Source organism: Eublepharis macularius, chromosome 3, assembly GCF_028583425.1.
Source record: "Eublepharis macularius isolate TG4126 chromosome 3, MPM_Emac_v1.0, whole genome shotgun sequence".
Taxonomy (NCBI): domain Eukaryota; kingdom Metazoa; phylum Chordata; class Lepidosauria; order Squamata; family Eublepharidae; genus Eublepharis; species Eublepharis macularius.
In genome coordinates, this window is record NC_072792.1 from 142,840,191 (window position 1) to 142,865,939 (window position 25,749).

Below are 25,749 nucleotides of genomic sequence, written 5' to 3' on the forward strand. Positions count from 1 at the left end.
TGACAGTACTCCTAAATTGGAAGAATTGGGGCAACATCATTTTGAGTGTACATTGTTTCAGTAGAGGAAACAGAACATGAATCCTGTGCAATAAAAACTAAATAAATTATGATATCATTTTTTAAAAAGTGGCATGCACTCTCCTTGTTCCCCCTCCCTGAGGAACAGAATCTCCTGTGCTAGTGGCTTTTGGCTACTGCCTGCCTTGCTGTCTGCCCACCTACTAGGAACAACAGCTCCTCCCACCTGCACTTAAAAGCTAACTGCATGCTACCGGCAGCTGATCAGAGCACTTTCTCAATCTCCGTGTGGTGAGCCAGTGATCTCCTCTCCTTGGATCTTGCATATTCAAGGTAAGGAATGTTTCTATTTCAAATGCTTCAGCTGCCTCCAGATGTTTTGTGCTGATGCCAGCTCTGCAGTTACTCTCTAGAGGGTGCTGGTTGGTTGGTTGGATGGTGGGGTCTTTTTCAGTTGACAAGTAGCATAGTAGTGTGCTGTTGTTTTAAAAATGAAAAGATTGCTGAAAATCCTGGGAAATATATAACATCTGCTACCCCCCTCCCTGCTTTCTGTAGTTAAAGAAATATGCCTGGAAATGTTATACAGCATTTTAAATTTTGTCTTGTGTCTGAATGCTAAAAACACAGTTAAACTTACAAGCTCAAAAGAAATGCACTTAGAAAGAATCTAAAATGTTTGTCTGATAATACTAGAAAAGGGCCTATTGTCAGTTTTGGGAAAGTTTCACCCATTCTTTTGCAAAGGGCATCTTTTATATGTTTTACTGTTTTTCAAATATAGTATATTTGCATTGTTGCCCGAGTGGAGAGACACTAATCAGGTGGAAGTTTGAAAACAGGAACAAGTTGTTAAGCTGGGTATCTTCAGAATCTATTGGAAGACCTAGAGTGCCTTTCCTTAAAATATGGAATAGTGTGCAATGTGTGGATGAATTACAGTTGTGCTCTCTCCATATGTCAGAAGATAAATTGCTGCAGATCTTCATCCCCTTCCTGGCTGTTTTAAAAATGTGTGGAAAGGGACAAACAATGTGACTCTTTATGTTTACATTTCCTTGCCTCAGTAGGAAGAGCTCTAGCAAATGTGAGGCATTAAGAGCAGAAATTCTTTGAAAGCACTTTTTAAATTCAGCTCTCCAATTATCTGCACTGTCCTGACAGAAATCAGCTCATTCACTCATTGCAAATGAAACAAGGCATTTAACCACACAGTCACCTCCGCAAAGAAATTCCATGGTAGAAATCCTAATCCAAGAATGCCTACATCGTGTTCTGAAATGTAAGTGATCAGGGTTGTTTGCTATGATAAAAATTCAGTGTACCTAGAAAAATGTCCAGTTGCTACAAGACATTTCGGAATACTTTCAACCACACCCCTTATTAAATTTAATTATTATGTATACACGGCCGTCAAAGTGCTTAATACTTTATAAAATACAAGAAAAACTCCTTGGCCTATCAATGTCTTGCTCAGGAATATGATTTCTTATAGTTTTTCTATGCATGCAAAACAATGCCTCTTTTAATATACTTTGTGGGATACCACAAGCTCAGTATAACTTTCATTTAACTAGTAGGTATGCTTGATACAATTCTTTTTTATTATTATACAGTAAGCATCTGAAATTTTCTCTCTATAGTAGCAGGAAAAGATCCAACCGAAGGTTACATAAGTGTCTGATGTCCTCTGAAATTGCCATTAAAGTACAGAACATTTTGATTCATGCTTAAAATTAGAGAGGGGAAAAATCTGTTTTTAAACAAACACATTTTTTTAAAGGGAAGCTTAGTAGATTTTTACTTCCCTAACAGATATTTTAGCATGTTGATGGTAATTATTGTTTACTTGCATATTTATTAAGTTTTTGTCTTCAAGGGAGAAAAAAAACTTGAAAGGCTATAATTTCAGGAATGTGTTATCTGAAGAATTCAGGTTAAAATAAGATCCTACTGTGAAATTCCATTTATCACACAAATTCCTGTTAACCAAACATTTCTGAAAACGTACTTCAAGTAGTATTCTCAGGAAGAAAACACCTCACAAAATGCATTTAACACAGAATAGCTGCATGCACAGAAATGGAGAGGTGGCTGGGAAATATGGGGGGGGGTTACATTTGAAAAGGGGAGCTATAATGGTGGACACAGATAACTAGATGAAATATCCCTAATACAAACTGGGCTATCTTGCAGGTGTCTCTTTTTTCTTTTTAAATAGACATCTTTGTCGATTGATAGTATTGGGCTAGTAGTAATAAATGAAAAGGCAGCAGTACTTCAAAAATACTTATCTTCCACTGAATGCCCTTTTGAGATTTGTTGGAAAAAATGTACTTATTTTGGTAATGAAACCAGTTTTATATATGTGTGGGGATATATGTACACATGCATGTGGGTAGTGATGTGCTAAATACTGCTCACTTTGATCAGGGAAATAGCGCCTTATAAACATTTTGCTCAGTGGTGTGAATCAGCATTCCATAATGTCAAAAATAAAACAATGTGATGCTTTTTAATTACTTAAGATGTATCTACTTTGCAGTTCAATGATATCTCTCAAGATGGCTTACAAACACTGATTTACATATACGCATGTATGATTCATAAATATATATATATGTATAATCTGCAACACAGACAGACATCAGGAGATTAAGAAGTGCGATCCTGTTCTGAGTTACACCATTACAATTTCAGTGGACAGACTACATAAGAGTGCAATAGTAGGATTCAGCCAACCGCTCTCCCAGTGAGCCTGGGCAAAACTGGTTTTATCTGGTGCTGAGTGCCTGCTGGGTTCTGTTAGAAATGTAGACTGTTTGAGCTCCCTTGTCCTGAAACCAGTTGCTCCCATTTCTGTATCTCCTTGTTAATAAATTGATGTTGTTTTGAATATACTCGTCTCTACTGTGCCAACCTAACAGCAGAAATCTACATGAGTACCCTATTCCTGACCTGTAAGCAAAATGGAACATCGCAATAACAGAGACACCACCATCAAGAAGGCCCAGGGTCTAATAGCTGCTCAGTTCACCTCTGAAAGTGGGTGCACCCGCAGCCTGGCTTCCAACAAATCTCTTAACAGCCGGGCAAGTTTTTTGGTAGTAGGCAGTCCCATTTGAGTGAAAGTACAGTAGTCTCTGAGAATGCCTATTAGACAACATAGGCTTAAAAACACACCTGTGCAGATGCAAAATTTTAGTTTATTCTTTATAGCAAAGGACAATTTTGACTTCATTCCTAACTTCCATTGTTCAGACCATTTCCCTTTTGATTATCTTCCTTCCCCAACAAACTATACAATAGAGCTTCAGCTTTCACAAGAGGATACTAGAGCTGAGAGAAAAGTCAGCAGTTTATTTTTATTTTATTTATATTATTTATGTTATGTTATTTTATCGCACAGTGTATTGACTTTTAATACTTATTCCCATTATGTTCCCATGTGCTCGTGTTACTAGGTTAATTCCAATTTAGTTTTTAAAATTACAGCTTTCTTGTCTGACGGTCCCCTGGATTCTAATTGTAAGCCTGCTTGGTTTTGAATAAAGGAAAATAAATGCTGCTTCTGAATGGCTATGCTCTACCACAGCATTATTTACTACACAGTATTGATTCCATAAGAAAGCAGTGCACTTTTCAGAGAAATATATATCCATTTCTTTCCCATAGAAGCACAGAAACATAGAGCTGGAAGGGATCTCAAAGGCCATCCAGTCCATCTCCCTGCACAAAGAAGGAGATTTACAGCTACCTCCCCCATCACTCCCCCAATGACCCCTGCTCTATGCACAGAGGAGGGCAAAAAACCTCCAGGATCCCCGACCAGTCTGGTCTGGAGGAAAATTCCTTCATGACCCCCAAGTGGCCATCAGCATTATCCTGGGCATATAAAACAGGCCACTGGAGCCTAGCACTGGACCATCCCTTCCTGTTCTCACTCTCCTGATCTGATTAAATTCATATTGAATCACAGAATCATTGCTGTCAAGTTGCCATCTAGCCTCTGCTTAAAAACCTCCAAGGAAGAACCCGTCACCTCCTGATGAAGTCTGTTCCATTGAGGAACCACTATAACTGCTAGGATGTTCTTCCTAATGTTTAGCCAAAAACTCTTTTTGATTTAATTTTAACTTCTTGGGCAACAGTAAACAACTCCTGAATGGCTTTCCCAAGTTTTTTTTAAAGCATGCTTTTCAGTTCATTGTTACTACGTTAATGAGAATCCCCTTTAGCTTCATTCAGAATCCAACCCTGATAAAAGTTATCTTCCACCTTCACACAGGGTTGTCATTCCCCTGTGGGGGTGAGGGACCCCTGCTACCAGTCTCTTCTCCCTGCCATATTCACCTGGCCAGCAGGGTGGAAAGCATGGGAACGTGCCTTCTGAGACGCAATGACATCACTCCCGATTTGGCCCATTTGGGAACCCAAACTGGCCCTGTGTGAAGCCCCGGGATTACTTCCGGGACATGCATGATGATGTCATTCCTGGAAGTGACATCGTCATGCCATGCTGGGAAGACATTAAAGGTAAGTGGAGGGTCCCCCTCCCACTGGAAAGGTAAGGGGACCTGACAACCCTACTTCACACACACCGTCATTACCTAGATACAAATAATGCTCAGGTCATATTTCTTTCACTAAAGGATGCTCTCAAATGCCTTTCTTGTTATTTTGATTGATTTGGTTCCTTCTCTGTCATCAGATCAGATTGGTTCTTTCTCTGTCATACTTCTGCTACAATGCAACATGCTTCTGCCATCTTGGGCTGAATCCACACGCCCGCGGAGCATTCCGGTGTTGCGCTAAATGTTCGCTAAACACTTTGCTAGAATCGCGCTAGAAAGACGCTACACTTCCAGGTGTTTAGCGAACATTTAGCGCAACACCGGGACGCTCCGCGGGTGTGTGGATTCAGCCTTGGTTTGTTAACCAGGTTTTCTTGTCTCAGGTTTAATATCCAAGTGCAAGCCCAGTTACCTCATGGACATCTCTCACCTTCTCTAAGAAACAGCTCTTCTCAGTTCCCAAACACAACTTATTTTCTCCTTTCAAAATCCCTTATCAGGCCCATACCCAGACCACACTCAAGGCCTACCCAGAGTCCCCTGCTGAAGTGTGGCAAGGTCACACAAGGGCTCAGTATGTCACCTGGTCCGTTAGTGTTATCCAAATGTACACCCCTTGATATTTGGTGTGTCCCCCTTGTGTGGTAGGTATAAATAAACATGTACTCAAGCAAACTTAATTAAAAGGACCACTGCCCAGTGCATACTGGAGTCCCAAATCTGGGTAAACTTCTGTGTGAGAGGAGAGAGAATCCCAGAAATAAGCAGCAGAAAATAGAATACAATTGAAATCTTTGTTATGAAAAATAAAGGGGAATAGCAAGAAAGGCTTGCCAAAGATTAATCAGGCACACACACAAATACGATGAAGCTTAATGCCTACATTACAACCACCGATCACAATACAAAATGGAGCAATAAAGGGGAAAAAGAAAATACATGAGCCTGTCCTGAACAGGGAAGAAATCCTGGAGGATCTGAAGTAACAAGCAGCAGAGGACTCAGTTGGGTGCAGAGTGAAAAGGGATGGAAGTGCTAAGATCAGGATGCTCTGAGATCAGGATTTAATGGTATTAGTAGATCTGGATTTAATGGCTTTGCAGGAAAGTTTTCCGCATTCGAACTCAAGGGGGGGAGGGGGCGATGAGTGACTGTCTAGAATGACGGCTGTAGCCAGGTGTTCCCAAGGTGACAACAGACCAGGAGTGGGATGGCTGGGTTCAGGAATGTTGATGGGTTTAAGATAAGTTTGATGGATCCTTCCATGCATTAAGGCTATTAAGATACTCACTATAGTTTTGGACAGGGAGGGACAGTTGATGCTATAGCTTTTAGGCAGATCATTCAATACAATAGGCTGCTCCTGTTTTGTGCTTCAGGGAGTCCTTGAGGTGCTGCCTGAGCCCTTGGAATCTCATCATTAATTTGCCACATATTTGATTCCAAACCTTGAGAGAGACCATATTAACGAATAAATGCATAGTAATTTTCCGGGGGGTTCCTGTGTTGGGGTTCATCTGCACTGTATCAGTAGTTGCATCATTTAATTGTCTTACAGGTCAGGTACAGATACATGATTTCATAAACTTGGTCTGCATTTGTGGCACACTATGACTGGTTGCTTGCAGGCTGTATTCACCTTTTTCATGGATTTAATCAATTAGGAATGTTTGTGTGTGTGTGGAGAAAGATCCTCCTTCAGTGTCAGATGACATTCAAACCTCTGATGCTGCACTTTTCTGAATGGAAAAGATATAAAACTCTACAAGATCAGTTGGGCTGTGGAACTGGGTCTGCTCTGTATCAGGGCAATATCCCCCATTGAGAAATTAATGTGAACACTTTTTGGTGTTGATGACTTAATTAATTAATAATTAATGACTTATATAATTAATGACTTAATCGCCCATGCCTAGGGTTGCCAGGTGTCCTGTTTTCACCCAGACAGTCTGGTATGTTCTTGGATTGCTTGGGTGATATTGAGTAAAAATACTGGACACCTGGCTCCTCCCTTGCAATGACCTGAGTGAACAGAGGAGGGGCAAGACCATAGAAGAAAAGCAGACAGTTTGCAAAGACCAGAGCAGCTGCAGACCTAATCAAGTACAAGAAAGTAATTTACAAGCCCTAGAGCAGTTGCTATCCAACCAGTTCTCTGCAATGAATAAACGTTCTGCAAAGCATATCTCAGCCATGCAAAGCATAGCTCAGCTCAGCAAACTCAATTACAACTGGTGCAAGCAAGGGGCTCAGGACTGCAAGGCAGCCCTGTGCAGAAGAGGACTTCGAAATCTACCAGTACCTGAGCAAGCTGAGGCTTTTTGACTTTACAAGGTGGGGGAAAAAATCTCCCTCCCAAAAGAAGGGGGAAGGAGAATTGCAGCTGTCTGCAGTTTGAATTGGCTGGGAGTGCTTTTTGCTCCTCCCTTGCAAGAGTTTGATTGGAAGGGAGAAATACCATTTCCAGGAAATAGTAAAGAGAAAAGATGTGCTCATGTTGCATGGCTGGTAAGCATCAGAACATGAAGAAAAATCAATGGATTTGGGGGTGGGGTTTCCTTGCTAGCATCTTGAATTTGTGCCACCTTCCAGATAATCAAGGTAATTTAATTTCTAATGATTCAAAACAGCTATTTCTGTGTATGTTTTTGGCTTGGGTGCTTCGCTTTGTAAACTTCTACTGGTGTTGCCTTCTGGGAGTTGTCATTTGGGAAATAAGGACATGATCCTTGTACCACTTAGAGACTTTAAAATGATAAAGTGGCTTCCTTTCCCATCCTTAGCTGAGCTCTAGGGTTTCACTTTATTTTTTATAAAAGCATTTATATTGCGTTGACCTGAAGAACCACCACCACCTCATGTCCCACTATCCCAATTAGATTTCTTACAAGTCAAGACTTTCTGCTCCTTTTAAATGCTCATGGATCAGAAGCAGCCTAGCTGCTGCTTTCCTCTGCTCCCCCGCCCCCAGCCCAAAGTAGGGTTGCTAGGCCCTCTCAACCTCCTGGCAGGGGACTGGCTCCTTGCACTTACCTGTGGTGTGTGGGGGGGTGCGCGCATGCAAAGCGTGCACGCGCACTCCCGCAAGTGTGATAACATCACTTCTGGGAAGTGACATCATCACACAGCCCCTGGAGCACACCCACGATCTGCAGAGGCTCGGATTGGGGCTGCTGCTGCAGAGCGCAGGAGTGCTCCTGCCCTCCACAGTGGCCCAAAATGCACCTGTTTTGGCCCAAATTGGGCTTTTTTGGGGCCCATTTTGGTGCTGCTGCAGAGTGCGGGAGCATTCCTGTGCTCTGCAGCGGCCCCAAACAAGCCCGATCTGTGCCAAAATGGACCCAAACCAAGCCCAATTTGGGCCAAAACGGGCCATGTTTTGGTCCACTGTAAAAATAGTAAACCAAAACGGGCATGTTTTGATCCACTGTGCAGCCCCGATCTGGGCCAAAATGGGCCCAATCCAGGCGGCGGCTGTGCATCGGAGCATGCAGCACTGCAGGGGAGCGCGCACAGAAGGTGTGACCCCCCCCGCTGGCCAGGTAAGTGGGGGCGGGGCCAGGGGCTGGGGTGGGGGCTTGGAATCCCCCATCCCCGCTGGGGGTCTGGCATTCCTAGTGCAAAGCATCTCTCACTATCTCCATGTCTCCATTTCCTCCTCGCAACAGCCTTGAGAAGGAGGAATGGTTGAGAACATGGGACTGGCCTGGTCACCCTGGGAGGTGCATATTTGCTAAGTGTGCCTCTGGATGCCAAAGACTGTTGAGCCTTTGTGGTGACTTCTCTAGACATGGCTTTGGAAATTGTGTGTGAGAGGGCCTGCTCCTGCCTCCTCTCCCCTCCCCTCCAAGCTCAGCAGGGACCCCACCCAGCAGTGTCAGTAGCTGTGGGTGGCATGATGACATCACTTCCAGAAGTGATGTCATTGTGCTGTGACCAGGAGCATGTGCATGCTTTGCACACGCACAAAGCTCATTCCTCATATGAGTACTGCCCCCCCTTCCCCTGTGTCCACTATTTTTACAGAGACTATCTGGCAACCCAGCCCATGCCAAATGGACTTCTACTGCCATTCCCACAGAAAAATGGGAGGGCTATGAAAACAATGTAATTGATAAAGTACTGTACATGAGCTTGAACCTAGGAAGGATAAAGCAGTTGCAATTGTGTGAAGAGTTACTCCAGGCTAAAACAATTTTAATGTCAATTATAAAAATGCTGCTTGTAAGGTAAATCCACAAGGGTGCATTTCTGGTTCCAGATCAGTTTCTTAGAAGATGAAGTAATATACCAATAAAGATAGGTACTACCTGAATCAAAGTTTTATAAATGTTTTCAGATTCTTCTGCAGGGACCCAGCCACTTATGATTCTTAAGTTTACGCTCCAAAATAACAGGGAATTGTGGTAAAAATTCTGTGATTTGTTGTTCTTGGTTGTGTTCAATAAATGGTCCCAAGACTTTGGGCGGGGGGGGGGGGAATCTGCCCTAACCTCCTCTTTCAGGAAACAGTCATTGCTCCGTTCTGGTGGGTTGGTTCTGTTTCTGGTTTATAATGGAGTATTGAAGGGTATCATTTACTGAACAGGCCTGATATGGTGTTTACAAGTGGTAGTTTTTACCAGGCCAAAACAGCTTTAAGTATACAGGGAAAAGAAAAGAAACTAGTTTTCCCACATTAAGACACTGTCTGCTTTACAATCAGTTTTGTTTATGTGTGCCACATTACATTAAGTTGAGTTAGCTGTTACAGAAGACAGAAAAATTTTAGGTTCTCTTTGCCATCTCTGTGAACAAATGAATCAGTCATGTTACAATGTTTTTACTTGAGTCTCTGTATGCACAGAGTTTACTTTTGTTCCAGCCAACCAGATCAAGAAACTAAACTGGGAATTTGACATCTTGTTTGGTAGCTCAGCACAACACGGAAGGAGTCATCTGTTCAGGACTTTTTTCTGAGAAAAAAGGTGGTGGATCTCTCTAGTATTACATGTGCGCATGCAAGTGTGCCTTGCTTCCCAGAAGTCACCTTGCTTCCTGGAAGTGAGATCATTGCGCAGGGCACAGCCACCCCCCAGAGCACTCCCTTGATTTGGGCCCGCTCACCTTGCCCCTGACCTGGCACCACAGTGTTTCCTCTAAGCAGTGCAGTGTTGTGAGCCAGAAATCTACTTTGTGAGCAGCAAATTGCAAGTTTGGTCACACCTTTTCCAAAACCAGAATCCATTTGATTAAAAGACTTTTGAATTAGATTGTCTGAGGCATTGGTATTGGGTGCCATCAATATTTTGATGACACCCACTTATGCATGTGGTTCTCAAAAGCTTATGCCTCAATACAGTTAGTCTTAGAGGTGCTACTGGACTCTACTATTTTGCAACTACAGACTAACACGGCTAACTCCTCTGGATATTAAAGAATGCATCTGTAATATGTGGAGTTCACTACCACATGAAGTGGCAACTGCTAGAAGGTATTAGGGACTTTTAAAATGATTAGAGAAATGTGTAGATGAAAGATCTATTCACAGTTATTTTAACATAAGAGTTAACTGGGGCAGTATAGCCAGGCTAGCCTGATCTTAGATCTCGGAAGCTCAGTGCCGGATCCAGGCGCGTGGGCGCGCGGGGCAAACCTTGCCCGGGTGCTGCACGCGCGCTCCTGGCGCTGTGTGATGATGTCACTTTTGTGACGTCATCACGCAGGGCGGGAGCCATGCGCGGCAAGCTCCAGTGCCTGGTGAGCCGTGGAACTGGCGGCGGCGTGGGCGTGCGCTGGGGCGGCTGGCTGGCTTGCCACTTGTGCAGGACCTCCTAGCCCTGCGCTCAGCCACCCTTGTGGCAAGCCAGCTGCTCCAGGGCACGCTCTCGCTGCCACCAGCTCCGTGGCTCACCAGTTGCTGGGGTGGCCAGCTTGCTGCGCGGCCAGCTGAGCGCAGGGCTAGGAGGCCCTCTGCCCAGTTAGTGTGCCCTACTGCCCTGTGCCGCCCACGTGGCAAGCCGGCTGCCCCAGTGCACGGTGAGCCGCGGAGCTGGTGGCGGTGAGGGCATGCGTTGGGGCAGCTGGCTTGCCGCGCTGGTGGCTGAGCACAGGGCTGAGAGGTCCTGCGCGCACGGCAAGCCAGCCAGCCACCACATCGGCGGGACTGGCGAGAGTCTCCCAACCCTGCGCTCAGCCTCCCGGGCAGCTGGCAGCTGCGCCCGGTGCCCCCTCTTTGGCAGTGCCGGGGGCAGGCTACCCCCCCTGCCCCCCTCGATCCGGCTCTGTGGAAGCTAAGTAGGTTTTGCTTATGATTGCTTTTCCAATGCTGCAGTTTTGCTGGTACATAAACTAGAGTGATAATTAAAGTATTGCAAGCTACCCTGCTTTTAGGATGGGGTGGGATAGAAGGATGGGGTGGGATAGAAGGGAATAAATAAAGACAAAGCTACAGCGCTTTGTATTATTGCACTTTTTCTAAGTCAAATAATAATACTTTGCATTTCTATAGCAATTTCATTGTTCAGAAAGCATTGCAAATATTACTGGTAAGCCTTACAATGGCCCTGTAAGGTAGGCCAGTGTTGTTCTCATATTGCAGATGGATGGTACCTAAGGTCACCTTGTGAACTCCTTGCTGAAGTGAGATTTAAACCAGGGACCTCCTGGATCACAGCCCTATTTCTTTATTTATGTTATTTATGGTCTGCTTTTCTCACTGAGACTCAAGGCAGATTACATTGTAAGTCATCTACATCTACAGCTAGGACATTCAATAACACAACAGTGTATGGACTGTATAAATTTGAAAACAAGCAGAAAGCTGATACGCAGCCAAAACAAAACAGAAGCAATTTAACATGACATATTGTTAGTCTCTTGACCATTTAAGTCATGCTATTTAAAAAGACTGCATGGAAGAGTCAGCAGAATGCAAAAAAATAAAAAATGTTGGGAAGTGAAGATCCCTTATAAGCATCTCCTTCCCATTTCACCATTGGCTGAACACAGACTCCACTTGACCAATGAAGCTCCACACTTAGAGAGGTTGACCCCAGCTCATGAACCGATCTCTGCTGAAACATTTCATCCTTTTTAATTCCAGGTTTCTGAGTGTTTTCACTTTTAATGTCTAATTTGTGACCCATTTCTTCTCTTACATCCTCTCTCCTAAAGACCCCCCACCCCAAGAGGGAGGTTCATAGGACAACGCCCTCTACCGGGAAGAGGGGGGCTCATAGATCTTTTTGGAAGAGGGGGGCTCATAGAACAACCCCCTGTTTCCCCTGTGGGACCGGCTAGCCAGACAAACAAGAGCCAGCCACAAGCTGCAGCGCTGTGGCTTGCTACTGGCCTCCGCGGGGGAGCCTTCCAAGAGGCTCCTTCGCTCCCAAAGACTGGGGTGGGGAGGATGAGGGAAGTGGCTGCCTGCCCCATTAACCCCAACAAGGGCTGGCCCAGGTGGCTACCTCACCTGCCCTGGGCAGGTAGCGAAGAAGCCCTGAGACTTAGCTTTGCCTCTGCCTTGCTCCACGCACTGCCGCCTCACCTACTGTGGCTCCCACTTCTGGGATCTTCGCCTGGCTCCACCGGAGGTGGCAGTGGTGGTTGTCCCCCCGGGTGCTCCTCCTTCTCCCCCTCGGTGGGCACCTCCACCAACACCACCATGAAGTTGGTGGGCAGGATGGGAGCCCTTTCTCTGTGGGGCAGCTGAAGGGGGAGTGACCTGCTGAGCTGCTTCTTCACCACCACCTCCAGCCAGGCACGCAGCTCTTTCTTTCTCTCGCCCCTTGCTTGGTGCGGTGGCAGCGGGAAGAGCAACAGGAGGGCTGCTTTCTTTCTTTCTTCCTCCTGGCCAGCCTCTCAGCCAGCCAGGCAGCAACAGTGCCTCAGGAAGGAAGGTAAAGAAAGGGAAGAAAAAAAGACATGGAAAGAGAAAGAGAAGGAGGGAAAGAAAGAAGGAAGGAAAGATGGAAAGAAAGAGGGAGGGAGGGAAAGGCCGGGGAAGAGGCCGGGAAAGCAGGCAGCCTGGGAGGAGCTCCACCTGGGGAGATGGCCCACGGGTCTTTTGGGGCGGGGGGGGGCAAGGCCACCAGTCACATGATCTTTTTTCAGAGATGCCGGTTCTCAGATCCAGGGAGATCCGGCTGAAAAAAAAGCCCTGCATTTGTTAATGGCTAATGCCACTTCTTTGCAGGCTACACTAACAATGAATGTAAAGATGAACTTGAGCACTGGATTAAAGTATCCTTGGTTTTTAATAGTCAAGCACATTCTTACATTTCTGTCCCCTATGTTTAGCAGAAATAAGTTTTTACCTGAATCATTAAAAATGAGAAAATTGATTTCTGAAATGATATTCTAAAACAAACAAAAACCCTTGAAATAGGCACTACATTTGACTTTTAGGTACTGAAGCTGGAATAAGTCAATTTACAGTTAGAATTTCCTGGTCATTGTAGATCTTACATTTGATAAACTGTCATGGCTTGACAGATGGTCCAAACCAAATCACTAGTATCAGTCTTTGATGCAAACAGTGAAATCCTAACAGTTACACTGTTCTAAGTTCATTGTAATCAGTGGGTTTACACTGGAGTAATTCTGCTTAGAAGTTACTGTAAGTGTGGTTGAGTGGCCATCTGACTGCATGTCTCTTTTTGGTTCAGATGGAATCTCATTTTTAGTTTTAAAAAACCTCACAAGGGGTGGATTCATCGATGAGGCTTTTCGCTGCTTCACTCAGCAAGTCTGGGTCTACATTATAAGACTAGAGATGGGCATGAACTGAAATATGAACCAAAGTTCATCATGAAACAGGCTGTTTTTTTTTGTTTGTGAACCAGTGGTTCGTCGGAGCTCATTTTCTGATGAACCAGGACAAACTGCTATGATTTTAGAGCAGTTTGGGTTTTTTTTACAGTTTGTCTCTGCAGACAGCCTGGTGCTGATCAATCAGTTTCCTAGGCAATGGGGGGAGGGAGAGGGGCTTTCTGCAGACCTTTTGCTGCCCTGGAAGTGACGTTTACACGAACCAAACAAACCAGTTCACGGGGCAATTTCATGCTAGTTCATGATTCATGAAATGCAATGAACCACGAACTGCTAGGAACCACCATTTTTCTGGTTCGTGCCCTTCTCTATACGAGACTGATCCCAACAGAGCAAGCATATTCAGTCCCACTGATTTCACTGGAAGAGATTTGAGTCATATTTAACTCTTGCATTTAAATCAATGAGGCTTCAGAGTGTTTTCATTTTGGCTGGATTGCCCTTTAGGTTTTGCAACAGATGCAATTATGTCATGATTGTATGTCATGAATTATCTTAGCCATTTCTTTGAAGGAGGCTGGCTGCAGTAAATTGTTACTTTTTCATCATGGAAGCCAAGTAGCCAAGAAGCCAAAAAAAAAATCAAGTAACTGTGGGATTGAAGCAAACCGGTTGCTATTATCTGCAGTGTGGTAGTGGGAGAGTAGCTCAAGGTCTATAGCTTGGATTGAAATTTCAGCTCTCCATCTGAAGACTTTGATGATGTGCTGAGTGAATCCTCTAATGGCGTCTTGAAATAGTTATTAGCTTAACATGTTCCAAAAATGTCGTCTTTATGGTTGTTCTAAGCCAATGAGAGTTGAGTCAAAACATTTTGTTTCAGCAAGTCAAAACAAAATGTCTTTGCGATGTCCAAGCAAAAGAAAACATTTACACATTTTTTTAAAATGCCATAATGGAATGTTTCATCTCAAATGTTACTGAAATTTCAGTTTTTGAGAGGAAAAAAAACTTTTCAAAGATCAATTCTATCCATTTGAAGAGAAATTTTTAAAAATGTAATTATTTTTGGAACTGACAATGTATTTATTAACAAGCTTTAAAATACCAGTATCTGTCACTAGAACTTCATAGATGAGTGATGGTTATTTGTAGCTGCTTGTTCTCTCAGAAGAATGAGAGACCCCTGCTGGCATCAAAACAAAGCAGTTCTCTTTTGGTTTTGCTGAAGACTACTGAGACTAACAAGTCAGGATTTTCTCAGTGAAGGTTTTTGTAAGTGAGATGAAGAATGTGGTCTGTCTTCCAGCACCTTTCAGCATGGGGTACATGGGACACAAGTGAAACCACCCAGTTAAAGGTGTTGCCTCATGTGCTTTGTGTTCTGTTCAGCGTTCTGTGGGACCAGCAGAGTTCCCAAAACATTGGATCAACTGAAACTATTATTTATCCTTTAAAATGGACCTTTGTATATCCACCTTCCTTCCTTGAACAAGAAGGTTCAATGAAAGTTACAACCATTTGAACTGAATGTGCTTGGTCGCTTGGACCGTATTGCAATTCATAAACATCTGTATTACTGAGTGAAAATAGTTTTCACTTTCATGACCTCTTCCTGGGAATTACAGTTTGTGATGGTGCTGAGAATTCTTTAACTTGCATTGTATTACAGTCCCCAAAGCCCTTTCAGTTGGGAGTCATAATAAATGAACCTGGTTCAAGTTTACTTAAACCTAGTTAAATTTGCAGTATAGACAACCTCTTAGAATGCAGATACCATTTAGATACAGTGAGATCTTAGACAAGTCTGGTTTTTATGAAGATTTAAGTGAGCCTCTTGTTAAATATTCACTAATGTCCTCTTTTCCACTTCTGTCTGCTGGCTGGGTGGTCAACAGCTTGTGGTGCTGCTGAGGCTATAAACTCTATTCCCAGTGCAGTAAACTGATGACTGTTATGTCTGTGTATGTCTGTGAGCCACTTGTTACAAGGCCTTCTCTGCAAATCTAGCAAATTTGGAAGTATTGTACTTTGGTGACACAGTGTTTCTGAAGGACAGAAGCATTCTTCTAGGTCCTGCTAGGAAAACAACCAAAACAATCTGTCTTCCAGTGATAAGTATGGCATTCTGTACCATGAACAACCACTAATATTGGTCTCCATATCCCAAAAAATAGTGTGTAAGATCATTTATTATATCTGATGCATGTTACTAATTGATTAATATCATGCCTACTGAGTGTTTAAAACCCCACACATAAAAAAACATGTTCTTTACAAATCCTATGTGAGATCAAACAGCCCCAAACAGCCCCTGTGTGCAGAAGCCCTACAGGACAATCAGTCTCATTAGAGTTGAGGCATGCATGTAGTATAGACTGAACCCCAAGATGTGAGGGAAGGGGGACTGAAATACATCTCCCTCCACCCACATCTTGGGGTTAATTTGATCCTCTTTTGGATATCTTCAGGATTAGATTTATATGGGGGTACATTCTGTATGTCCTGATCTGGATAGTCCAAGCAAGCCTGATCTTGTCAGATCTCAGAAGCAAAGCAGGGTTGGGTTTGGTTAGTAATTAGACAGAAAACCTCCAAGGAAGACCACGGACACTATGTAAAGGCGGGCAATAGCAAACCACCTCTGTTAGTCTCTTCCCTTGAAAATTCCAGTAGGGGTTGCCATAAGTCAGCTATGATTTGAAGCACTCTCCACCACCATTTTCTGCATAATGGCTCTGAACTATGGACCTAGTATTCCATATTGGCAACTGCAGCTCACTCATCTGATGATTCCAGCAAGCTATTCATGTTGACGTGATTTCTCTCTTGAGAGGCAGGAGCTAATCTAGAGCCCGTTATTAAATAAGAGTCATTGGCAAACATGGATTGTTTCTCATTTGATCTGCCTTTTCATTGCTTACTACCCAAATGTAGTGACTGTATGTGATCACATCCTAAATATGAGTCATCAATCTCCCATTGCAGCACAAAAGACATGTAACATTATATTCACACACGTAGTGAGCCAGTGGTTAGAGTGTTTGAGGCTCGGAAGACTTGAGTTCATGGGAAGACCTGAGTTTAATACATAAAGACTCGTTCTCTTGTAACTGATAATATCATTAACTGTGTTGTACATCAGTAGTAGCTGACAGCTAAAATTATGCAATGTTTCAATATATTACTAAGCTGTCTGAAAATGGAAAGTAGAGAAATAGCAGTGCCATCCTTAGCAGAGTTACACCTTTCTAAGCCCACTGGCTCCAATGCATTTTGAAGGATGTTCTGATTAGGATGGCTCAGTTAATTACACAGTGCTTTGCTGTTCTAATGGAACTGATTGAGTGAAATTCATTCATTTATTTATGTTATTTATATTCTGCCTTTTTCACTGAGACTCAAGGCGGATTACATCGTGTGAGATTAGTACAATTAGTGGTAAGGACAAGGGCAGGCATTTCCATACAGTGTCAAGAACATTTCCATAAACAGTGTCATAGGGTAAATGAATACAGTTTCAAGAACATTTCCATAAACAATGTCATGGGGTAAAAGAATATAAGTTTACAAAGATATAGTATTAGCAAGGATCCAGTGTGGGGTTGAGGAATTGCTGAACAGAACATAATCAATTCTAGGACTTACATTGAACAACATAAAGCACAGGTAGGATATAGGAGTACATATTTAAAGCAACAGATAATATGTAAGGCAACATAATAGTGAAATCTATCGTTTCTAACTCATTAGCAAAACATCTGGGATTCCTTTCCTACAATACCACTCTCTTAACTGAGAAAAAAGGCCTTTTTGAATAATTCAGTTTTGCATTGTTTGCGGAAAGCCAGGAGAGTGGGGGCTCTCCTGACCTCCTCAGGCAGGCCGTTCCATAGGGTAGGGGGGCCACCACAGAGAAAGCCCATGTGTGAGTGAAATGATCTAGTATCAGTTATTGTTCTGCTTTGCATGAAGGAGACCTGCTACTAGAATCAGGCTCACAGTTTTCTGTTTGTAATTGTAATTAACAATTCAGAAATTTCTCCTCTTAACTGCTGTCCAAGCAATTGAATCTGGTTGTCTCTAGAATCACATGGAGCTTTTATGAACCAGTACAGGCTGAAGGAATCCCCTTACTTTTCTGGGATTTGGGGCATGTTCATTAAATAGCACCTCCATGTGTTCCTAGCTGGGCTGCAGGCCAGATTATGGGGTGCTCTTTATATTGTTTGCTTGACAGCCGCTGAATATAAGGTTCCCAGGGATTTGCCCCCTTGTCTGCTGATTGCCCAGTGATCGGTGGAAGGGGGCAAACTCCCAGAGGTTGCCCACCACCAGCAAGCACCTCAGGGGCACATGCCGTGCGTGTGCTCCCAACTGGCAAGGCAACATCCAGAAGTGACATCATCATGCCACCTGCAGGAGCATTCCCATTCTTTGGGGCTGATTTGGGCTCCAAACGGGCTGGATTGGCCCCATGCGGAGTGCGGGAGCGCTTGTGCGGGCAGCGTGGTAACATCACTTCTGGAAGTGCAGTGCACAAGGTAAGTGCCAGGGACACCACCCTGCCGACAGTAGGTGAGGGGTTCCTGGCAACCCTAACTGAATATCTGAGTTGAACCTAGGGTTGCCAGCCTCTAGATGGTGGTTGGAGATGTCCTAGAATTACAACTGATCTCCGGGCCATAGAGATCAGTTCCCCTGGAGAAACAGGCTGCTTTGGAGAGTGGACTCTGGCATTATACCCAGCTGAGGCCCCTCCCTTCTCCAAACCACACACCCCTAGTCTCCAGCAACCTGGAGCTGGCAACCCTAGTTGAACCTGTGAGTTTCTTTTAAGTGACTAGGCTATCTGTTTGTTAATTAAATAACTAGATTATGTTTATGTTCAGAATGGGGAAACTGGAGGGGGCCGCCATCTGATACATTGTTTTATGTATTTATGTTTTCTGCAATATGTATATATATTTTAAATGCTCATTGAGCATTTTATTGTACCCCACCCTGAGTGCCCAGGGAGGGCAGGCTAAAAATCGCATTAATAAAATAAAAATAAATAGTGGCTCTGAGGAAGTCTGTACTAAAGTGACTACAGGGTCTACATTTCCCAGGTACTCTTTGGACTCTGATTTGTTAAGAGGGGATTTGGGGGGTGGGGGAATTGCACCAATAGAGAAGTAGAGGGATGGTGTCTGAGAGAAGGGATAAAAGGCCTCACCACAGTGGTAATGGGTTCTCTCCTAGGGAGCAGAGCTGAGGAGAGGCTGCTGCAGACGGAGGGATCTCTCATCCAGAAGGGATGAGACAGTTGAGTCAGTCACCAGGAGACTGCTAGGAACAGTCTAGTTAGACGGTTAGGGTGCTTTATTTTGTTTGTTCATTAACCTTTACTATTTTCTTTATTTTACAAAGTTTTGAACACCAGTTATTATTAAACCTGTTAAATAAAGTTGTTTATTATTTGCCTGGGTCCTCACACCTCAGTCGGTCACATAATTAATAAAACCTACAGGGAAACAGTAAACAAAAGGGGTCAGTTGGGTGCTCTGGGTCAATCTGAGGAAATCTGTACCAGAGTGGTGGCAGCCTACAGAAAACTTCCCTGGCCCTTGCCTGCTGTGACAGAGCCTCAGTTGCTTTAAGGCAATATCATTTTTTCACGTTTCTCAACTTTCTGTTTTTAACAATACAAAATGTTTAAATCAGGGCTGGACTGTAATTTTTCTGCTTACCATTGGGGCCTCTATCATACTGGTGTTGCATTACCTTCATTTTATTCTTCTGGTATAGTGGTCAGAAAGATTGCATACTCAGCACAGTAGTTCATCAACATCATTTCTTGATTTCTTTTAGAATTATTGGATGATTTTCATTAATTCCAGCCTCTCTGCTACATCTCTGTGATGACTGAGTTCATCTTTCACCTTGTGGTCATATGGCTAAGTGATCACTCTGGTCTACTGATTCTTTGGCAAGTTTTCTAATTTTGATTTTTTTTAATTATAAACTTGTTTTGCTTCAAATACCTTCTTGGCTAGTGTTTTTGATTTATTGTTAGAAGTCACATAATTGAAGATGCTAATGCCAAAGTTATTTTAAACAAATAATGTTTTGCAGGCACCTTAGGAAAACTTGTGTTCTCCCTCTGAGGCAGAGGACATCTTGGGTGTTTCCCACCATCCTATCGGGGAGGCAGGAAGTAGAATTTTCTTCCTCTTCCTCTGGTAGGTGGGACCACCCTCTCTCTCCTCAATTCTTTCCTGTCTCCGGGGAGAGCAGTTCTAACTTTGGATAGCTCTGCTATCATTCATCTCATTACTTTCACTTTCCTTTTTTCCTTCTTTTCCCCTTTACTACTAATTGCTATTGATTGCTTCCGATTCTCCTTTCTTTCTGTATTCTTTTCCTTTTTCTCCTTTCATCTGTGAGGGAGAACTGAAGAGGATGGCAGCCAGGGAGTCTTCAGACTCTGAAGACAGTTTCCTGGAAAGACCATCAAGCAAGACACAGGAGACTGTCTTGCCATCGACAGGGCCAAGTGCAGCCGGCACTGGCATGCCACCATGGCCTGCACACGTTCCCTGCGAGGAACGCTCCACTTTGGAGGCCAGACCCCCCAAATGGCTCCGGATGACAAAGAAGGAGCAGGGGAAGGCCGCACGCCCCATCCAGCTGGCTGAGGGCGCTGTGGCGCGGCGGAGCTCTTTTTCAGCGGGAAGCTCGGCTGCGGCAGAAGTTTTCCCGCCAGAAGACGACATCTCCGTGCTTGCCAATCTCCCGGCGGGAGAAATTCGGCCTGCATGCTTTCCAGAAGAACAGATCTCCAGCCGCGTGGACCGAGAAACCTCCGTGAGTACCCCCAACAACGTCAGTTCTGTTCCTCCAGCAATCTTGGAGGCGATTAGTATGTCCTTGAGAAAAGAATTACTGTCACTATGCCAATCTGAGTTTCAACGCTACAGTAGCGAACAGAGCTCCAGGGGGGCAATGTGTGCCAGCACTAGTCAGGAAACAGGCAACACCTGGCCCACAAAGGCGGCCAGAAAGGCCATAGGCAAGCAAGTAGTTAGATCTACCGACTGGCTGGAAGATAGCTCATCCATCAGTGAGAACTCTGACATTGGGGGCTTCCTCTCTGAGGAAGAGGAGGAGGAAGAGACTTCCAAAGTAGAACAGTCCTATAGTTTGTTCCCAGCTGAGGACTATCAATACCTCCTGTCTTAAGACCTTGGCAGCCCTTGACCTTAGGGAAATCCCAAAAGGGGAGGAGTAGGAGGCGCAGGGTCACAATATTAGACCAAAGGGTAACAGGGAATTTTTTCCTAGATCGGAAGAAAAAGCTAGAGTCTTCCCCTTCCCCGAGTTCTTTGAGAGACAGTTGAGGGCAGAATGGGCAAAACCAGCAGCCCCCAAACAATTTTCAAATTCCACAAGAAAGTTGTATGCCTTACCTGATTTTGCATCTGAGTTACTACAGGTACCGGTGGTGGATGCCCCCGTGACGGCACTTCAGTCGCAAGGCCTACTTTCGGAAGATGGACAAGGATCAATAAAAGACGCCCTGGACAAGAAAGGAGATGGGGCTCTTAAGAGAGCACATGAAGTCATGGCTATGGCAGTCAGGGCCTCAGCCATAGCATCAAATGTTTCCAGGGCCTCGGTGGTGTGGATCCGAAGACTGATAGAGCTCCTTCCAAATAACAGCAAAAGGCTCCTTGAGGGGTCCAACAGAATCCTGAAGGCTAACTTGTTCAGGGCAGACGCCACTTTGGACGCAATGACCTTCGTGTCAAGAGCTATGGCTACAACTACATCAGTGAGGCATCTCTTCTGGCTCCGCGCATGGCAAGCAGATATACAAGCCAAGACTATACTGATGGCATATCCCTTCACGGGCGGTAAACTCTTCGGAGAACAGACAACGGACAATACATCTTCGGAGAACAGTTGGACAAAATCCTCGTGGAGACCAGAGATAAGAAGAGGGTTCTTCCAAGGTCGTTGAAAAGATCTGAGAGGCATCCATTCGGCCAGCAGCCCTTCAGGTCTCAACATACCTTGCCTAGAAGCAGACCAGACACCAAACGCAACTGGAACTTGCAAAGGCCCCAAGCACGCAAGGGAACCTTCCAAAGCAGATCTCAAAGACAACAGTTCAACCGCAACAACAGGCACGAGTTGGACAACAAAAGTCAGAAGCCCTGACTCGTGGGAGGCTCTGGTGGGGGGAAGACTTTTTCTCTTTCGTCAAACTTGGATGACGCCCGAAACAGACGCCTGGGCAAGAGAAGTAGTTTCCTCTGGCTACTTAATAGAATTTCATTCAACACCACCAGAGCGTTTCCTAATATCCCCACTGAAGAAAACCCCAATCAGACGAGACATTACTCACAGGGCCATACGTCACCTATTGGAGATACAGGCGGTCGAACCAGTCCCCACTGCCGAGGAACGGAGAGGCGTATATTCCATCTTCTTCAAGGTGCCGAAGAGGAATGGGGATTGGAGAGCCATCCTGGATTTAAAATACGTTAACCGGTTTATAAGGCTTCACCATTTCCGCATGGAGACACTTCGTTCCATTGCAGAGGCACTGCAGGAGGGAGAGTTCTTAACATCCATAGATCTCACTGAGGCATACCTCCATGTTCCGGTAGCTCAAGCACACAGAAGATTCTTGAGGTTCTGCGTAGGAGATTTACACCTACAATTCAGAGCTCTACCCTTCGGTCTGGCCACAGCTCCAAAGAGTCTTCCATCCAAGACACCAATCACATCCTACAGTGTCTGAGGGAGTACGGTTTCCTGATAAACACGTCCAAGTGTTCTCTGCAACCAACACAGAGCTTGGAACACTTGGGACTGATCATAGACACACAGGTGGGACGATTCTTCTTACCCAAGGAGAAGATTGCCAAGACCATTCAGCTGACACGGACTGTTATCCAACAGGCATCATCCCCCCTGATGCAACTGTCAAGACTCCAAGGACTTCTCGTGGCAGACGTGGAAGCCATTCAATGGGGTCCTCTTCACAGCCGGTCTCTTCCATCCTTTTTGACACCCTTCCAGGGACAGATCGCACAACGAAAGATCTTGAAGATGCAGCTTCCCAGACAAGTCAAAGAAAACCTGAGATGGTGGACAAGGGAATCCAACTTGAGCCAAGGCAAGAGTTTTCTCACCCCGACTTACAAACAGCTCTTCACAGACGCGAGTCTCCATGGTTGGGGAGCGACCCTCGAGGGCCTACCGATCCAAGGAACATGGTCCTCGGCTGAGCAGACATTACCGATCAATGACCTGGAAATGAGAGCCATCTATTTGGCCCTCATAGCATTCAACAACCAGGTCCTTCTTTCACACATCCTCATCCGGACGGACAACATAGCCGCGAAGGCGTACATCAACTGACAGGGAGGGACGAGATTGTCCAGACTCCAGAAAGAAGCGTCCAGGATCCTGAACTGGGCGGAGGATTATCTTTTATCGATCAGAGCGGAGCACGTCAGAGGTGTCCTGAACGTGCAGGCCGACTGGCTGAGTCGAGAGCACCTTCATCCAGGGGAGTGGTCTCTCAACAGAGAGGTTTTCAACTTATCACAACACACTTCGGTACCTCGAATGTAGACCTATTTGCCACACACCTGAATCGCCAGGTACCAAGATTCTTCTCCAGGTATTACCGTCCAGAGGCGGAGGGCATAGACGCACTGACTTCACCGTGGCCACGGGGTCTACTATACGCCTTCCCTCCGCTGCTGACTCTGCCCAAGCTTCTGAGGAGAATAAGAGAACAGAGAGCAAGGGTGATACTGATAGCTCCATGGTGGCCAAGGAGACCCTGGTTCTCTTCCATTCGACTTCTGTCCAGCATACCTCCAATGCGCCTCCCGCTACAGCCAGACATTCTACAACAGGGTCCAATTTGGCACCCCGTCCAGAGTGGATGTCTCTAACAGGGTGGAAATTGAACAGGGACACCTAACAGTGATGGGTTACTCCCCCCAGATATTCCAGACCATCTTGGTGGCACATAAGGCATCGACTGTATGTATATTGACAGAGTAACCCATATTGACATTGACAGAGAGGTAGTGGAGAGGCATCTGGCTGCACTGGATGAATACAAATCCCCTGGGCCGGATGGGGTGCACCCAAGAATGCTGAAAGAACTTTCCAGAGAACTTGCAGAACCCCTGTCCATCATCTTCAAGGCCTCCTGGAGGACTGGGGATGTGCCACAAGATTGGAGAAGAGCGAATGTTATCCCAATCTTTAAGAAAGGGAGGAAGGATGACCCGGGAAACTACAGGCCGGTCAGTCTGACTTCTGTTGCTGGGAAGATATTAGAACAGATTTTAAAGGGATCAATCTGTAAGCATCTGAAGGACCGCTCAGTGATCCGGGGAAGTCAGCATGGTTTTGTTCCTAACAGATCCTGCCAGACCAACCTGGTTTCCTTCTTTGATCGAGTGACCAGCTTACTGGATCGGAGGAACTCTGTTGACGTGATTTATCTGGATTTCAGAAAAGCTTTTGATAAGGTCCCCCATGACATTCTGATGGGCAAACTGGAAGACTGTGAAGTAGACTATAGGACATTTCGGTGGATAGGGAACTGGTTGGAGGACCGCACTCAAAGAGTGGTGGTCAACGGCGTTTCATCAGATTGGAGGGAGGTGTCCAGTGGGGTGCCGCAGGGCTCGGTTTTGGGCCCGGTACTTTTCAATATTTTTATCAATGATCTGGATGAAGGAGTGGAAGGGCTGCTCATTAAATTTGCTGATGATACCAAATTGGGAGCGGTAGCAAACACCCAAGAAGATAGAATTAAAATTCAACAAGACCTGAATACTCTGGAGAAGTGGGCAGCTGTGAATAGGATGCAATTCAACAAAGACAAGTGCACAGTATTACACCTGGGCCACAAAAATGAGAAGCACAAATACTGGATGAGGGATACACTTCTGGGCAGTAGTATATGTGAAAGGGATCTTGGGGTAAGAGTGGACTGTAAACTGAATATGAGCAGTCAGTGTGATGTGGTGGCAAAAAAGGCTAATTCAATCCTGAGTTGTATCAAAGGGGCCATAGCATCGAAATCGCAGGAGGTCATAGCCCCTCTCTATACTGCCTTGGTCAGGCCACACCTGGAGTATTGTGTGCAGTTCTGGAGGCCTCACTTCAAAAAGGATGTGGACAAAATCGAGAGGGTGCAGAGGAGAGCGACGAGGATGATCAGGGGTCTGGAGACTGAGCCCTACGAAAAAAGGCTGAGGGCCTTGGGAATGTTTAGTTTGGAGAAGAGGAGGTTGAGGGGGGACATGATTGCTCTCTTTAAATATTTGAAAGGCTGTCATTTGGAGGAGGGCAGGGAGCTGTTCCAGTTGGCAGCAGAGGTTAGGACGCGAAGCAATGGGCTAAAACTACATGCACAAAGGTACCGACTGGATATTAGGAAAAACTTTTTCACCATCAGAGTAGTTCAAAAGTGGAATCAGCTGCCTAGGGAGGTGGTGAGCTCCCCCTCACTGGCAGTTTTCAGGAAGAGGCTGGATGAATACTTGTCAGAGATGCTTTAGGCTGATCCTGCACTGGGCAGGGGGTTGGACTAGATGGTCTGTATGGCCCCTTCCAACTCTATGATTCTATGATTCTATATACAACACAACTTGGAAGGCCTTCACGCGCTGGTTTAGGCGTAAGAAGTTGGATCCAATGAAACTGGCTCTGAAGAATATCCTCGGTTTCTTACAAGAGGGTCTAGACAATGGACTGAGGCCAGCTACACTCAAGAGACAGGTAGCAGCTATCAGCTCAGTCATACCCAAGGTGGGCGGACAAGTATTATCATCTCACCCACATGTGCGTAAGTTTCTCAGGGGAGCGACACTCTTAAAACCTCCCACTAGGGGTGTGCAAGGAAAAAACTTTCGGCTTTCTTGTTTCGGGATTACCCGAAACAAGATTCTCTACCGGCATTAGCCGAAAGCCGAAACAAGAATCTCTTTCGGGATTCGGGATTCGGCATTATTTCGGCATTCTTTCGGGATTCTTTCGGGTTTTTTTGCTGGGAAAATGCCTCCGTCTTTCAGGACGCCTGGAGGAGGCATTTTCCCACCAAATAAGCCCAAAATTGGTGGGGACCTTCCTCTAACCCTTCTCTAACAACTACCCAAGTTTCAGACAGATTGGACTTTGGGGGGCCATGTTATGGCCCCCCAAAGCAGGTCCCCCCATCCTCCCCATAAGAAAGCAAAGGAGCAGCATATTGTTAGCATGCTGCTGCTGATCTCTCTTCATTATTTCCTATGGGGAAAAAATGAAGAGGCAGGCTTCCTTTGCCAGGGGTGGCATTTTGCATGCAAAATGCCCCCCAGCCCTCAGGGGCCCTTCTCCCA

The 25,749-nt window shown here is 45.1% G+C and overlaps 1 protein-coding gene across 3 annotated transcripts in view; it reads left to right on the forward strand.

The window, feature by feature from the left end:
- The first annotated feature begins 277 nt into the window (after positions 1-277).
- COL8A1 (collagen type VIII alpha 1 chain) overlaps positions 278-25,749 on the forward strand; it is a 160,388-nt gene continuing 134,916 nt past the window's right edge. For 2 of the 3 annotated variants that reach the window (XM_054975078.1, XM_054975080.1), the window contains exon 1: positions 293-353. The gene's annotated coding sequence lies outside the window, so the exon portion shown is untranslated. Of the gene's footprint in view, positions 354-25,749 lie in introns of all 3 variants that reach the window. The other variant, XM_054975079.1, reaches the window with a different exon arrangement.